This window comes from Dipodomys merriami, unplaced genomic scaffold, assembly GCF_024711535.1.
Source record: "Dipodomys merriami isolate MVZ:Mamm:240054 unplaced genomic scaffold, mDipMer1.0.p SCAF_24, whole genome shotgun sequence".
Classification (NCBI taxonomy): domain Eukaryota; kingdom Metazoa; phylum Chordata; class Mammalia; order Rodentia; family Heteromyidae; genus Dipodomys; species Dipodomys merriami.
This window is the reverse complement of record NW_027203826.1, coordinates 6,372,851-6,387,309: the sequence shown is the minus strand read 5'-3', so window position 1 is coordinate 6,387,309 and position 14,459 is coordinate 6,372,851. Positions and strand designations below refer to the sequence as shown.

The following is a 14,459-nucleotide window of genomic DNA, read 5'->3' as shown; positions in this document are numbered from 1 at the left end:
CAGCAAGTATTTTCCCAAGAAGGATAATTAACAGTAGGTATAACATTTCATAAACTTTGAGTCACAAATACAAAATTCCCCATAACTCACTTTTCATTTCAGTCACAGATCATATTGGGGGCTAAATCTGGACGTGTGTGCAAATTTGTGTGTGTGTGTGTGTGTGTGTGTGTGTGTGTGTGTGTGTGTGTGTGTGTGTTTCAGTACTGGGGCTTGAACACAGGGCCTTGCCCTTATGTGCTAGGCAGGAGCTCTAGCAGTGAAGGTAAGCCCCTGTCTGTGTCATTCTTTTGGAATTATCTTAAACTATTTTTGCATGATATTTCCAGATCATCACATTTACTTTAGTGACTGTGTTATGTCGCATTCAGTAATTCTGTCTTAGCTTAAACTTGTTAGCTAAGTTATTAAGCAAGATGATCCGTGGGCTTTACAGAAAATGATTGTGCATGCTTTGAGTTTTCACAATAACATTACATAGTTGGCCCTAAGTGTGTAGCCACATTCAATGGGTCCTTCAGTGAGAAAACACATACTGACATTCAGATCATAGGCTTCCAGCCACCCCAACAGCAAAATAGGATCCAATGATCTTTTAGCTTGGAGCAATTATACAGAATGGATACACTTGTGGGCTCAGCTAACCCCAAATTAAAAAGAGCTTTGTGGGCATTATTGTTCCTGCTTGTAATAGGTCAGGAATTTGGATGCCATTTTTTATTGGTATATAACTTCTGGAGTTCCCATTTGAAAAAAGATCTGGTATCTAAGAACAGGAGCCCTAAATTATTTGCTGCACCTCTATGAAATTAACCTGTGCTCTCACCTTGCTAATCAGGGGAGAAGATGGCTTCCAGGAGTCTGTGGTCTCTATATATCTTTTAGGAGAATAGAGCATTTGTCACTTTTTAGGTCTTTATGGAAAAGTTACAAGTAATGAAGCTGATCTATTACCATAGACAAGAGTAAACTGCTGTTGTTCGAAGTTTTGTGTAAGATCAGTTCACTTTTGAAGGTGAGTGCAATCAGAGTAGGAATTCATTTCTTGCCTTTTGGAGGGGAGCAATACTGAGGCTTGAACTCAGGACCTTACAGTTGCCAGGCAAGAGCTCTACTACTTGAGCCATGCTCTCAGCCCTTTTTGCTTTAGTTTGTTTTTCAGATAGAGTCTCAAGGCTTTGCCCGCGTAAGCCTGAGGTGAAGATCCTTCTACCTCTGTCTCCTAGTATCTGAGATGACAAGCATGGATCACCATGCTCAGCTCTGCCTATTATTTTTATTCTTATTTGATAACCTGATAAAATGAGTTACTTATTGATATTATCTTGGGCTATAACATATACTTGCTTGATTTTCAATATTCCCTATTTCATATGTAGTATAATTACATCCACCTTGCTTATCTTGTGAGATTGTTGTAGAAATCAAACTAGATGTAAACTATAAAGCCTGATAAGCTAAAGGTAGATGCTAGCTCATCATTGGTGATGAGCATGGGCAGGGCATCCGCAGATGGCACATTGGACAGCATTATACTCTGTGGGTGTGTTTGGCTAGGATATGAAGCAATGCCAGTGATGTTTTTCCGTACTAAAAATCTGGCCAAGTTATTTTACAGCCTGCCTTTGCTTATAAAAAGTTTTGCTGTCCTAGATGTGGGAAAGAATAAAGTAGTGTGGATTTACAAGGCAACGTCATAGAACCAATCAGGAAGAATCCCTCCAGTTTTTCTGTGCTATAGTGACATATTATACTAATATGTAAGCAGTCATTTTCAGGAATAGGAGAAAGCATGAAAAATAGGAAGAGGAGGAGCCGGAGAGGGAAGGGAAGAGAAGGGAAAGGAGGGGAGGAAGGAAGAGAGGAGGGAACGAGGAAGAAGTCTATGACCAGAGCAGCCATCTTCTCTCTTTATTTGAAAACCCAGGCTTACTCTAAATGTGTTAGGTTGTGTGGCGAGTATTTTCCCTCAGGGAGTGAGCCACATATCCCCCACCATGCACTGGGAGGCATAAGAACCACTTTCCATGGTCTAAGCTGAAAGATAACCCAGCTATATATTGCCACAATTGCCTGTATAAAATTATATGGCAGACAGAGTTTTTTTTTGTTTTGCTGAGGCTTGATGGTGTCATGAGAACATTTTAACATCTGAGCAAGTAGTTATTAGAGGATTGGTGAACAATTTCTCACTCACTGTCTTAGGATACAAATCTACTCATGTAGACCACATATATTTGTCTTGGGCAGATAGGAAATCACTGATTGTGTCATTACCCTCTTGACCCGACTCTGCCTGGGCAGCTCAGGCATACGAGGTGACAGATTAACTCAGGTCCACTGAAAGAATTTCACTGAATGGTACTGGGTGGAAGTGTGCTTCTCAAAGCAGGCTGCTGGATGGGGCCCCCTGTGTCACCTAGAGCTTGTTAGAAATGCAGATTCTTGGGCTCCACTCCAGGTCCCCTGGATACTCTGGGGATGAGGCTCAGCAACCTGTTTAAGCAAGCCTTCAGGGGGGCCTGGATGCTCACCCAGGTCCAAGGAGCATTGGGATAGAGCACACTAAGGCCTTCAGTAGCTCTTAGTAACAAGAGAAGGGATGCGTTCACTGTGATTCTCTGACAGTACTCTGGTTTGTTTCATAATCATGAAATTTCAGGTTAAAATCAAATGTTTATAGGAGATTTAATCCACTATTCTCTTTACTGTTTTAATCCCTGGCTCCCTATCTGTATTCTTCCCTTGCCCTTCCTTCCTCCCTCCCTCCCTGCCTCCCTTCCTCCTTCCTTCCTTGCTTCTGCCTGCCTGCCTGCCTTCCTTCCTTCCTTCCTTCCTTCCTTCCTTCCTTCCTTCCTTCCTTCCTTCCTTCCTTCCTTCCTTCCTCCCTCCCTCCCTCTCCTCCTTCCTTCCTTCCTTCCTTCCTTTCTTCCTTCTTTTCTTCCTTCCTTCCCTCCTTCCCTCCCTCCTTCTTTCTTTCCTTCTTCCTTGCCTTCTTCCTCTCTCCCCATTTCCCTTCCTTTCCCTCTCTTCCCTCCTTCCTTTCTGAGTCTTTAATTAAGTACTGTTGCTAGGGATTAGTGGTGCAGTGATGAATTCACACAGCACTTCCCTTGTTCTCTTGGGACTTCTGGTCTTAGTTATGCCACATGATAACTCTAACTGTACATGTTATTGCTGAAGACTTATGGAGAAGCACTTGGTACCATGAGCCAATAAATAAAGAGTTTTGAGTAAGTCTATACACCTCCTACAAGGTAACCCAGCCCCAGACTCTACTTTTTTGACTTTCCAGTGGGGCCCATTTCACTTTAAAATAAGCCTGGATGTTAGAAATGTGATCCTTGATGGACACCAGTGGCTCAGCCTGTAATTCTAGCTACTCAGGAAGCTGAGATCTGAGGATCACAGTTCAAAGCCAGCCCAGGCAGGAAAGTCTGTGAGACTTTTTTTTTTTTTTGGTTGTGGGGCCTGAACTCTGGGCCTGGGTGCTGTCCCTCAGCGATTCAGCTCAAGGCTAGCACCCTACCACTTGAGGAACAGCGCCACTTCCGGCTTTTTTCTGCTTATGTGGTGCTGAGGAATCGAACCCAGGGCCTCATGTATGCAAGGCAAGCACTCTACCACTGAGCCACCTTCCCAGCTCTATGAGACTCTTATCTCCAATTAACCACCAGAAAACTGGAAGTGGTGCTGTGATTCAAGTGGTAGAGCACTCAGCTGGAGCTGAAGAGCTCAGGGACAGCACACAGGTCCAGAGTTCAAGCCCTACACAGACAAAAGAAAGAAAGAAAGAAAGAAAAAAGACATGTGCTCCTTCTATTTTTTAAAATTTTATTTTATTGTAAAGATGCTGTACAGAGGGTTGCAGTTACATGAGTAAGGCAATGAGAACATTTCTTGTTGAGCATTGTTACCCCTGCCCTTGTTGTTCTCCCACTATCCCTTCCCTCTCCCACTTCCCTCACTCCTCCCCTCCCCCAGCAAGTTGTAAAGTTCATTTCCAATATACTGTCTTGTGGGTATCATAGTTTCAATGGGTCATCCTGTGTTTTTGTTTCAGCATTTTGTTATTCCTCTTCCCCCCACCCACCCAAATTAGACAAATGTATATACAAGATGCAGGGTACCAAAATCAAGTACAGTGACAACAAGGAATACACCATAGGAAGAAGAACATACAAAGGAAACAAAAAAAATCACATAGTACATTTGAAACAACAAAGACCTCTTGTGTCCATATCTTGGGTTTCATTTCACTTAGCATCATTTTATATGGTCCTACAAACATAGCTTTTGAGCTTTTCTGCTCATCTGATAAAATTATCCTAGATGTATACTAATTGCAAATGAGGGAAACCCTGGGACCTATATTTCTTTGGGTCTGGCTTACTTCACTTAATATGATTTTTTCCAAGTCCTTTCCATTTCTTAACAAACTGGGGGGGTGGGCATTCTTTCTGATGGAGGCATAAAATTCCATTGTACTGTTCTTTCTATTGAGTAACAGTGCGTTGTACTCTTCTTTGGATCACACTGTCCTGACTCCAGGGTCTGAAACTATGAGGAGGAAATGTGCTCTTTTACCCTCTGATCTTCAAATAAATGAAGATGCCTTCTTTCTGGGTTTTTCTTTCCAAGGCTGAAAGATTCTTCATTATCTTGGTGAAATTCAGAAGAACTTCACTGTTTCTTCTTTATTTTTAGATACGTTTTTATTCTCTTTAAGTAGTATATAAAGGGTTCGCCATTTAGCAGAGCAATCTATGAATACAGTGCCTCTTGATCAATAATCTCACCCACCCCCTTCCTTCCCTTTCCTTAATTTTTAGGCTATCTAATGAAGTTCTTGCCATTTAACAAACCAGTCTATGTATACAACACATATTAATCTGTGTTGTCCCTTCAACATCTTCACCCCACTTCAACCTACCCTTTCCCTTATTTTTCTTAGTTCTGTGGCATATGCAATGCATTCTGGCCTGCATTCTGCTCATTTCCCCCATTCATTCTTCTACCACTCTCCCCTAAGAGTACCCATTTCCTGGTACTCATTTTGTTGGGCTTTGACTTAGTCTCTTTAAAGAATTATACGGTTTATGCTCTCCATAGATTCTGTCATGTTTCAGTTAAGTCATTTATAACTGTTTGGGTGCCATCCAATGTGTTTACTTGTAGATTTATAGGCACATTCTAGTTCCCAAAAATGAGGGAAATCATTCAACCTGTGCTTCTTTGGGTCTGGCTTACTTCACTTAATATAATTTTCCAAGTCTTTCCATTTCCTTACAAATGATACAATGTCATTCTTTCTGTTAGATGTGTAGAATTCCATTGTATGTATATAACACATTTTTTGATCCATTTTGTCTATTGAGGGGCATCTGGGCTAATTCTATATCTTAGCTATGGTAAATATTGTTGCAGTAAACATGATTATGATGGTGGCTTTAGAGTATCCTTGTTTGTGCTTTATTGGATAAATGCCCAGGAGTGGAAATGCTGGGTTGTAGAATAGTTCTATGTTTAGCTTTTTGAGGGTTCTCCATAATGCTTTTCAGAGTTGTTGAACAAGTTTACATTTCCACCAACAATGTAATGGTGTTCCCTTTTGGCCACATTCATGCCAGCATTTGTTATTGTTAGTTTTATTGATAATGGCCATTCTAACCCAGATGAAGTGCTGTTTTGATTTGCATTTCCTTCTGGACAGAGATCTTGAACATTTTTTCATGAGTCTATTAGCCATATCTACTTCTTCTGAGAAGTGTCTCTTTAAGTCCATCTCATTGACTCTATCTTATTGATTGGGTTGTTATTTAAGAGTTTATTTTTTGAGGGTCCAATTTTTTGAGTTCTAAGTCTATTTTGGATATTTGGCCTTTGTCTGATAGATAGCTAGTAAAAAGTCTTCTTCCATTCTGTAATCTTTCTGTTTAGCTTATTAGCTATGTGCTTTTCTTCTTTGCTTAAAAACGTTTGAGCCAACACTGGTGGCTCGAATCTGTCATCCTAGCTATTTAGAAATTTGAGACCTGGAAGATCAAGATTCAAAATCAGCCTCAGCAGAAAAGTCCTTGTGATTACATCTTCAATTAGTCAGCAAAAAGTATGGTTGGAGTCATGGTTCATGTTGTAGAGTACCAGCCATGAGCCAAGAAAGCTGAGTTCAAGCACCACTGCACTGGTTTAAAAAAAAAAGGTTGTAACATATTCTGGCACTCAGTAAAAATGGAATGACAAACTCACAAGAGCTAATCGCAGAATCTGTCTATGATTGTCCTTGTTTGAGGCCACATTTCTGAGGTCCAACCTCACCTGCTTTGTGGAAAGTATGTCATAGCTCTGAAACCCCATTTCATGTGTTTTTTTTTTGTTTTTTTTTTTTTGAGGAGGAGGGAGTCCTTTAATTTTGCAGCTTTGTGCAAAATTGTGTCTCTTGCTGCATGCCTAGCATGTGGCGGTGTTTTTTGTGGTTGTGTTTTTTTGACTGATTGCTAGATTCATTATCTATGTTACATTTTACTTTGTATCCTGATTCTGTAATCCAATAGACATTGAGGAACTAAAAACTGAAAACCTGATAGTTTTTGGCTTTATGTCCTCAGAGGCCAATTCGGGGTTTTGTATAGTAGGTAAATGAAAGTTGATAACTGTCACGCATACGTATATATCCTTTATCAAGAAATTGATAATATTTTAAAGATAATACCATACAGATTTCCCTCTATGATGTCAAAACTTCAGCCCTTTAACTACTTTGCTCTATTTGTGTGCATTATCAGCCAATCAAAAGTTTTTCATTAGTGTGTTAATTGAAATCATGTAAACCATTGATAATTGCCTTGCTAAAATCTAGACACAAGATGTCTCTAATGGCCTCCTAATCTGCCAAACTGGTATTTATCTGAAGGGAATGAGTCAGTCTGCCTTTTCTACTCCTAGTCCACATCCTCTTTTTTTCTGTTGACAAACAGACTTTGAATGGTGTGTGTGCTCCTGGGACTTGAACTCAGGACCTGGGTACTGTCCCTGAGCTCTTTTGTTCAAGGCTAGTATTTTGTTACTTTGAGTCACAGCTCAACTTTTTGGTAATTATTGGAGATAAGAGTCGCACAGATAGTGCCCAAGCCCTGAGTTCAAACCCCACTGTTGACAAAAAAAAAAGCAAAACTAAAATAAATATCTTACTTAACTGAAAAAAGAACAGATATGACTTGGACAGGAGATTAATATTTTAATATAATAATTTCAAAAATATAGGGGCTGGGAAGGTGGCTTAGTGGTATAGAGTGCTTGCCTTGCATGCCTGAGGCCCTGGGTTCGATTCTTCAGCACCACATAAGCAAAAAGAAAAAAGCTGGAAGTGACTCTGTGGCTCAAGTGGTAAAGTGCTAACCTTGAGCGGAAGAGCTGAGGGACAGTGCCCAGGCCCAGAGTTCAGGTGCCACAACCGGACCTAATATATATATATATAGCTCAAGGACCTCTTGCAATTTACCAGTTTTTTTTTTGTTTACCTGGGGTTAGTTTAGGTTGTTTGTCAGGTAATAAATTTTTTCTTAGCTACTCATACACAAGTAAGTTTTAAAGTAAAAAGTTAGAACTTTTATTACCAATTTGTTTGAATGAACACCAATCATTATTCATTCCAGTGAGGAATTTAAATTTGTTTTCTTTTATTTTTAATAACACCATGTTACACTCTGTCTGCCTCTCAAGCAACTCAATTAAAAAACAAGATCTTGGCTAGATGGTCTCTACTCTATGGTTGAAAATTTGGAATAAGGGCTAGAAGTGTAGGTTAAGTGGTAGAGTTCTAGCCAAGAGTAAGAGCATAAAGCCCTGAGTTCAGTTCAAACCCCAGTATTAGCACACACACACACACACACACACACACACACACACACACACACACTCACACACATGCACACACACGCATGCACACACAAACACACAATTGGAAATATATGGTTTTAAAATCTGAAAAGAAAAAAAAGTTAATTTTTAAATTAAGGCGAGAGAGGGGTAGGGATAGAGGAGTGAAATGAGTCTATGTAAAACTGGTGAAATGTGAATAAGAAGGTTGGATTTTATTAATGTCAATTTCATGGTGGTGATTTTGTGTTATTGGGTTGAAAGGTGCTTTCTTGGGAGGAAACTGGATGGAGGGCACCTGAATATCTCAATATTACTCTTTTTTTTTGGGGGGGGGGTCTGGTCATGGGGCCTGAATTCTGGGCCTGGGCACTGTCCCTCAGCTCTTCAGCTCAAGGCTAGCGCTCTACCACTTGAGCCATAGCGCCACTTCCAGCTTTTTTCTTTTTGCTTATGTGGTGCTGAGGAATCGAACCCAGGGCCTCAGGCATGCAAGGCAAGCGCTCTACCACTGAGCCATCTTCCCAGCCCTCAATATTACTCTTTTGGGGGGATTAGTCACTGGGTTTGAATTAAAGATCTTGCACTTGCTAGACAGGGCCTCTACCACTGGAGCTAAGTGCTTTCTACTTTAGTTAGTTAGAGAGGACCATGATCCTCCCTATTTCAGCTTCCCACATTACTGGAAAACAAGCATGTGCCACTGTGCCTTGCTACTAGTTGAGATGGAGATCTCTAGATCTTGGTGAGGTTGACCTTGAATCCTAGCTCCAGCAGTGGCACTCTAGCTCCAAAGAAGCTAGAATTATGGATGTGAGCCATTGTGCCTGGCTCTGAGTTACTTTTTACAAAAGCAAGTGAATCTAAAATGATCTCAAATTAGAGAGCTTAGAAACTGAACCATAGAGTGTTATAATAGGATTTGAGAGTGAGAAGACTTTGCTTTGACCAAATGCAAACTCAGCTAGTTAACCTTTTTGAAAACGATTTCCTCATGCTTTGTGAAGTAGGAGTGTTAATTCTTACCTCATGGGGTTGTTAGGACTATACAAGACACGGTTCCTACTCAGCCACTGCTGCTACCCTTACTGTGCACGTGCATCTATCTTCTCCTTGTTCTAGAGAAAACACTCAGGGCAATCAGCCTGACTGAAGCCTTTCTAAAGACAGGGCTGTAGGACTGAAGCTAAAGCCAGTTTAGAAGTATTTATCAGTGGGAAGAACCCGCCATAGCAGTGTAGTGAGTAATGCTGTTATGTAAGTCACAAATCACCAGGCAGATCAGCTATCATGGCTTGGCACAGCTTACCAATAAAATAAAAAAACAAGGCAGCGTCCAAACCCAGGCCTGACCCAGCAGTCAGAGTCAAAATCGACAGTGATTCCATAGGCCTCACTCAAACTCTGGCGGTTCAGTTGACTCAGTCAAGCTATAAATTTGTGTAAGTGGAAAAAAATAAAAAATGATGCCTTCTGGCTGGCCTCTTGAATGACTGCCCCCAAGAGACCCAAAGAAGCTTTCCTTCCCTTGCAGAATCCTTAATCATCTGTCCCAGATGTGAGTTTTCCATGCAGCTGTACAGAGGAGGATCTAGCGAGAAACCTGGAGAACTGTGTACTCCTAGACATTTCCCTGTTCTGGGGATGTGAGGGTTGAATGAATGGACACAGTGTCTCCCACGTGTCTTCTCACACTTAAGAGTTTCTTGGGGCTCAGTCCTTGCCTGTGAATTCTTTATCAGTGAGTCAGATAGAAACAAAGGAAGCCAACTTACCACGTTAGAAAAGGTGAAAGGAGACACAGTTTTTAAGAGCAGTTTGGCAGGCATTGGCTGACTGAGCTGACCACTGTTAAGTTGTAATTTAATAGGGATAATGTTAAATCTGTCCTTCAAAGTCAAAAGCAAAAAGTACAAGTTAAAGAGAGGCTTCCACTGGCAAGAGTTTGACATGAAAAAGGTTTGGGGATTTTATTGGACTCAAAGATAGGAGTCAGCAGGATGATGTGGCTGTATTCTTTAAGGAGAGGTTAAAATCAGAGGGAAGGTGGGCTGGGAAGGTGGCTCAGTGGTAGAGCGCTTGTCTTGCATGCATGAGGCCCTGGGCTTGATTCCTCAGCATCACATAAGCAAAAAGAAAAAAAGCCAGAAGTGGTGCTGTGGCTCAAGTGGTAGAGCGCTAGCCTTGAGCTGAAGAGCTGAGGGACAGTGCCCAGGCCCAGAGTTCAGGCCCTACGACTGAACCCTCCCCCCCAAAAAAAATAAGAGGGAAGGAACCATTCTATTTTACATAATTTGTGCTAGAGAGACAATACCCAGTCCTATGGGCCAAGTTCAAGAAAGGTGTTGATAAATAAGAATGGATCTCTGGGGAAGGAAGGAAAAGTGAAGGCCAAATTTAAGAGATCTGAAAGAGGTTTTTAAAGTATGGTTGAAGGAAAGTAAGTATATACTTTATATTCAGCTGTTTTATAGAATTACCATACGGAAAAGAAGTAAACTTAGTCTATTTTGCTCTGAAAGGGAGAAATGAGATTAATGAGAGAGTTTATAGGAACAGATTTTGGCTCAATAGAGGGGAAAAAATTCAAGTAATTAGGGTAGGTCAGTGACGGAAAGAATTACTTCATTAAATTGTGAGCTCTCTGTCCTACAAATATTTAAGCAAGGCCAAGCAAGTGTTTGTCTGGGAGTCTGAAGGATACCAGGGTAGAAGGAGATCTTGGAGCTGGTGACCTTTATGATCACTTCCAACTCTCAGTGGATGGATGATTTTAGGAAGCATGAATGCCAAGGTGGTGTGTGGCATGCCAGAGCCACGTTTTCAACTCTTGGCTCTGATACTCACCAGCTGGGTGACCGTCAGCTAAGCAAGTAACTATATATATATAGTTGGAAAAGGAAAGTTGTTGCTGATATTTGTCATTTTCCCAGTCCTGTCAGCAACAGCAGGACCTAAAGACTAGAAACCACTGCTGATTCTGGGAGCCTTTGAACATAACTCTCAATTTGCTTTTTGGCAGGAGAAAGGGCAGTTATGAACCTGAGATTTGTTCTCTTGAGATCTATAGCAGGAAGTTGATCAACTCACTGGGAATTTGGTTTCTCTCAAACACCTGTACATCCTGAGAGTTTCCTAAAGCCTTTGCAAACAGTTTAAGAGAAATGAAGATCAGATTACCGTGGCCATGTAAGTTTGTCTTTTAGAGGGCAAACTTTTGTTCTTTATTTGCTGAATGAAGTGGCAATTGCCAGTGAGCTTTGTTTATAATTATGAGAACAAATATTCATAAGGCAACTTATTCCATGGCAGACTCATTATCAATGTTTTGTGTAAGTCATTTTATTTAAGCAGTTCATAAGCTGAAAATCTAATGGTGAATCTGTAAATTAGATTTTTCTTCCACTCTACAAAGGGAGTAGTTCAAATTGACCTTGTGTGAATGATAGTTCTCATTTTAAAGTTCTGTTGCTCAATTACTATAATTTCTTGTTTTTTATTTTGTTTTTGGCAGTACTGGGGTTTGAATTCAGTTTCTTTTGCTTGCTAGGCAGATATCCTGCCACTTGAGCCACACCTCCAGCCCTTTTTGCTTTAGGTTATTTTTCATATCCCAGGTTGGCTTAGGACCATAATTCTTCCTTCTGCATAGCTGAGGTTATAGGCATGAACCATTACACCCAGTATTCAATGACTACAGTTTCTTTTGTGATCTGTTCAATTCCTAATATTTTTATTTGCTTCTGTTAAGCTGCTTTACTCCATCACTATTCTAGCTCTTATTCTCTTCCTTCATGGTCTTCTCTCTGACACTCACATCATTGTCTCCAAATCTGATCTCTTTTCCTGTTCTTTTTTTTTTAGGGTATTGGGGTTTGAATTCAGGGCTTCACATTTGCTATCAGTTATTTTTCCCAAGGCCTTTGGCACTGCCACCATTTGTTTGAGTTGTTCTCGTGTTGTTTGATATAGATATAGAAGGTAATGGACAGAACTAAAAATATCTCCTCCTGTTACTAAAACCAGCCGGGGAAGAAATAAGGGAAGTTATGCTTCTTGTAAAGACATGAAGAATTTGAAACTTCATTCCTTGGCTGGAGAGTCTGGCCATATGTACTCCATCCAAAGACAGTCCTACATTTCCTTTCCATCTCTTTGTTTCCTTGAGGTGGGAATGAAAATGAAAACAGCTGTTAGAAATGAGTGCACATAAGTCAGTCTTGAATCTCAGTGTAGTCATTACGGTTTCCATCTCATTTGGCAGAGTCCCTGGTGTACTGGGTCTCACATCACAGGCACTCATGGGAAGAGCACTACTGACAGTGTTACTGTGGCAAGACCTTTATTTGGTTTTTCCAAACCTCCAAGTTAAACACTAAATCAATTGCCAAGCCAAGGAAGAAAATACTTCAGTTTGAAATCATAATTCCTGGGACATGTCCCTTTTCTGACTTTTTTTTATTTTAACCTCATCTCTATGTTGATATTGGAAATGTCCATTCCCTTAGAGTACTGGTGGCTCACGCCTGTAATCCTAGCTACTCAGAAAGCTGAAATCTGGAGGATCACAGCTCAAAGCCAGCCCAGGAGGAAAAGTCTGTCTCTCTCTAATCTTCAAAATGCTGGACTGGGGACATGGCTCAGGTAGTAGAGCACCAGCCCTATGAAAACAATCTGGGTGAGAGCACAAGGCCCTGACTTCAAGCCCCAGTACAGGCTAAAAGAAATGCCAATTCCTCTTCCGCAGTTTTGAAGATGTAGCTTCTGACCGTTGGTGCTGGGAAAACTGGGCAGCCACATGCAGAAAACTAAAAGTGGACCCCAGCCTATCACCATGCACCAACATCAACTCAAAATGGATTAAAGACCTTAACATTAAACCTGAATCTCTGAAACTACTGCAGGACAGAGTAGGAGAGACACTTGAACTAATAGGCACAGGAAGGAACTTCCTGAACAGAGTCCCAGGGTCACAACAAATTGGAGAGAGACTCGACAAATGGGACTACCTTAAAATAAAAAGCTTCTGCACAGATAAAGCTATCGCAACCAAGCTAGAAAGACAACCAACTAATTGGGAAAAAATATTTACCAGCAATATATCAGACAAGGGGTTAACATCCTGTATATACAGGGAACTCAAGAAACTAATCCCTCCCAAACCCAACACACCAATTACTAAATGGGCAAGGGAACTAAAGAGGGACTTCTCAAATGAAGAAATAAAAATGGCAAAGAAACACATGAGGAAATGTTCATCATCCCTGGTGGTGAAGGAAATGCAAATAAAGACAACCCTGAGATACCACCTTACCCCAGTCAGAATGTCCCACATCCACAAATCAGCCAACGACAAATGCTGGAGGGGATGTGGAGAACGAGGAACGCTATTACACTGCTGGTGGGAATGTACACTCATACAACCACTTTGGAAAGCAGTCTGGAGGGTCCTTAGAAAGCTAAAGATTGACCTCCCTTACGACCCAGTCATACCACTTCTAGGCATCTACCCTGAACAACAGGAACCAATATACAAGGACACGTGCACCTCCATGTTTATTGCAGCACTGTTCGCAATAGCTAGGATATGGAAACAACCTAGATGCCCCACCACAGATGAATGGATCCAAAAATTGTGGTATCTATACACAATGGAATATTATGCAGCCATTAGAAATGACAAAATAATGGCATTTGCAGGGAAATGGATGGAGCTAGAAGGAATCATGTTGAGCGAGGTAAGCCAAGAACGAAGAGACAAACAGTACATGGTCTCCCTGATAAGTGGATGATGAATCCAAAATGTTAGGTGATATGACAAAACTAACAGGACTTAAGAAACAAAGAACTCCCACTCATCTGGTTGAACCACTACTAAATATCCCCATGCTGCTGATCACATATATGGTATATAACATATGAGCACCGTTATATATTACAGACTGTGATAGACAATTTGCTCCAGGAAAGTTAGAATGAACTTGTGACTTTAAATGAGCATCATTATTCCACAATACTGTGAATTTCCGGAAATTAAGTAATCACTTAATCACGATCAAAAAAAAAAAAAAAAAAAGAACCTTGGGGAAGGGAGGGAGGGAGGGGATGGTAGGGGGAAAACAATGGAGGGGGTAACAATGTTCAAGAGGAAGTGGAAGTGTACTCATTACCTCACTCATGTAGCTGTAACCCTCTGTATAGTATCTCTACAATAAAAAAAATTAAAAAAAAAAAAAAAGATGTAGCTTCTGGGTTTCTTTGTAGCCTCATTGAGAAGGATTCTGTTTCAGCACTTGTAAATGCTATGCCTTGAGTTATATTTTCTCTATTCCTGAGGGTTTATGGATGACTGGTATGGGTGATGTGTTAGGGTGGGTGGTACAAAGTCACTGTGTGCCTGGAGGAAGATGGGAAGCATTTATAAGACATTCACAGGATACTAAAACTGCTATGTTCAGGATCTGATAGTATCAGTCAGCTCAGATGGTAATTGAGTGAAGTGTTGCTTGCCTGCAAATAAGCTTTAATTGAGTACCTTCTTCTGGTTCTCTTAATTCTATTCTTTACAACAGAAGACCCAC

At 40.8% G+C, this 14,459-nt stretch overlaps 1 protein-coding gene across 2 annotated transcripts in view; it reads left to right on the top strand.

Moving 5' to 3' along the window:
* Niban1 (niban apoptosis regulator 1) overlaps window positions 1-14,459 on the top strand; it is a 210,913-nt gene that overhangs the window by 163,320 nt on the left and 33,134 nt on the right. The window lies entirely within an intron of this gene.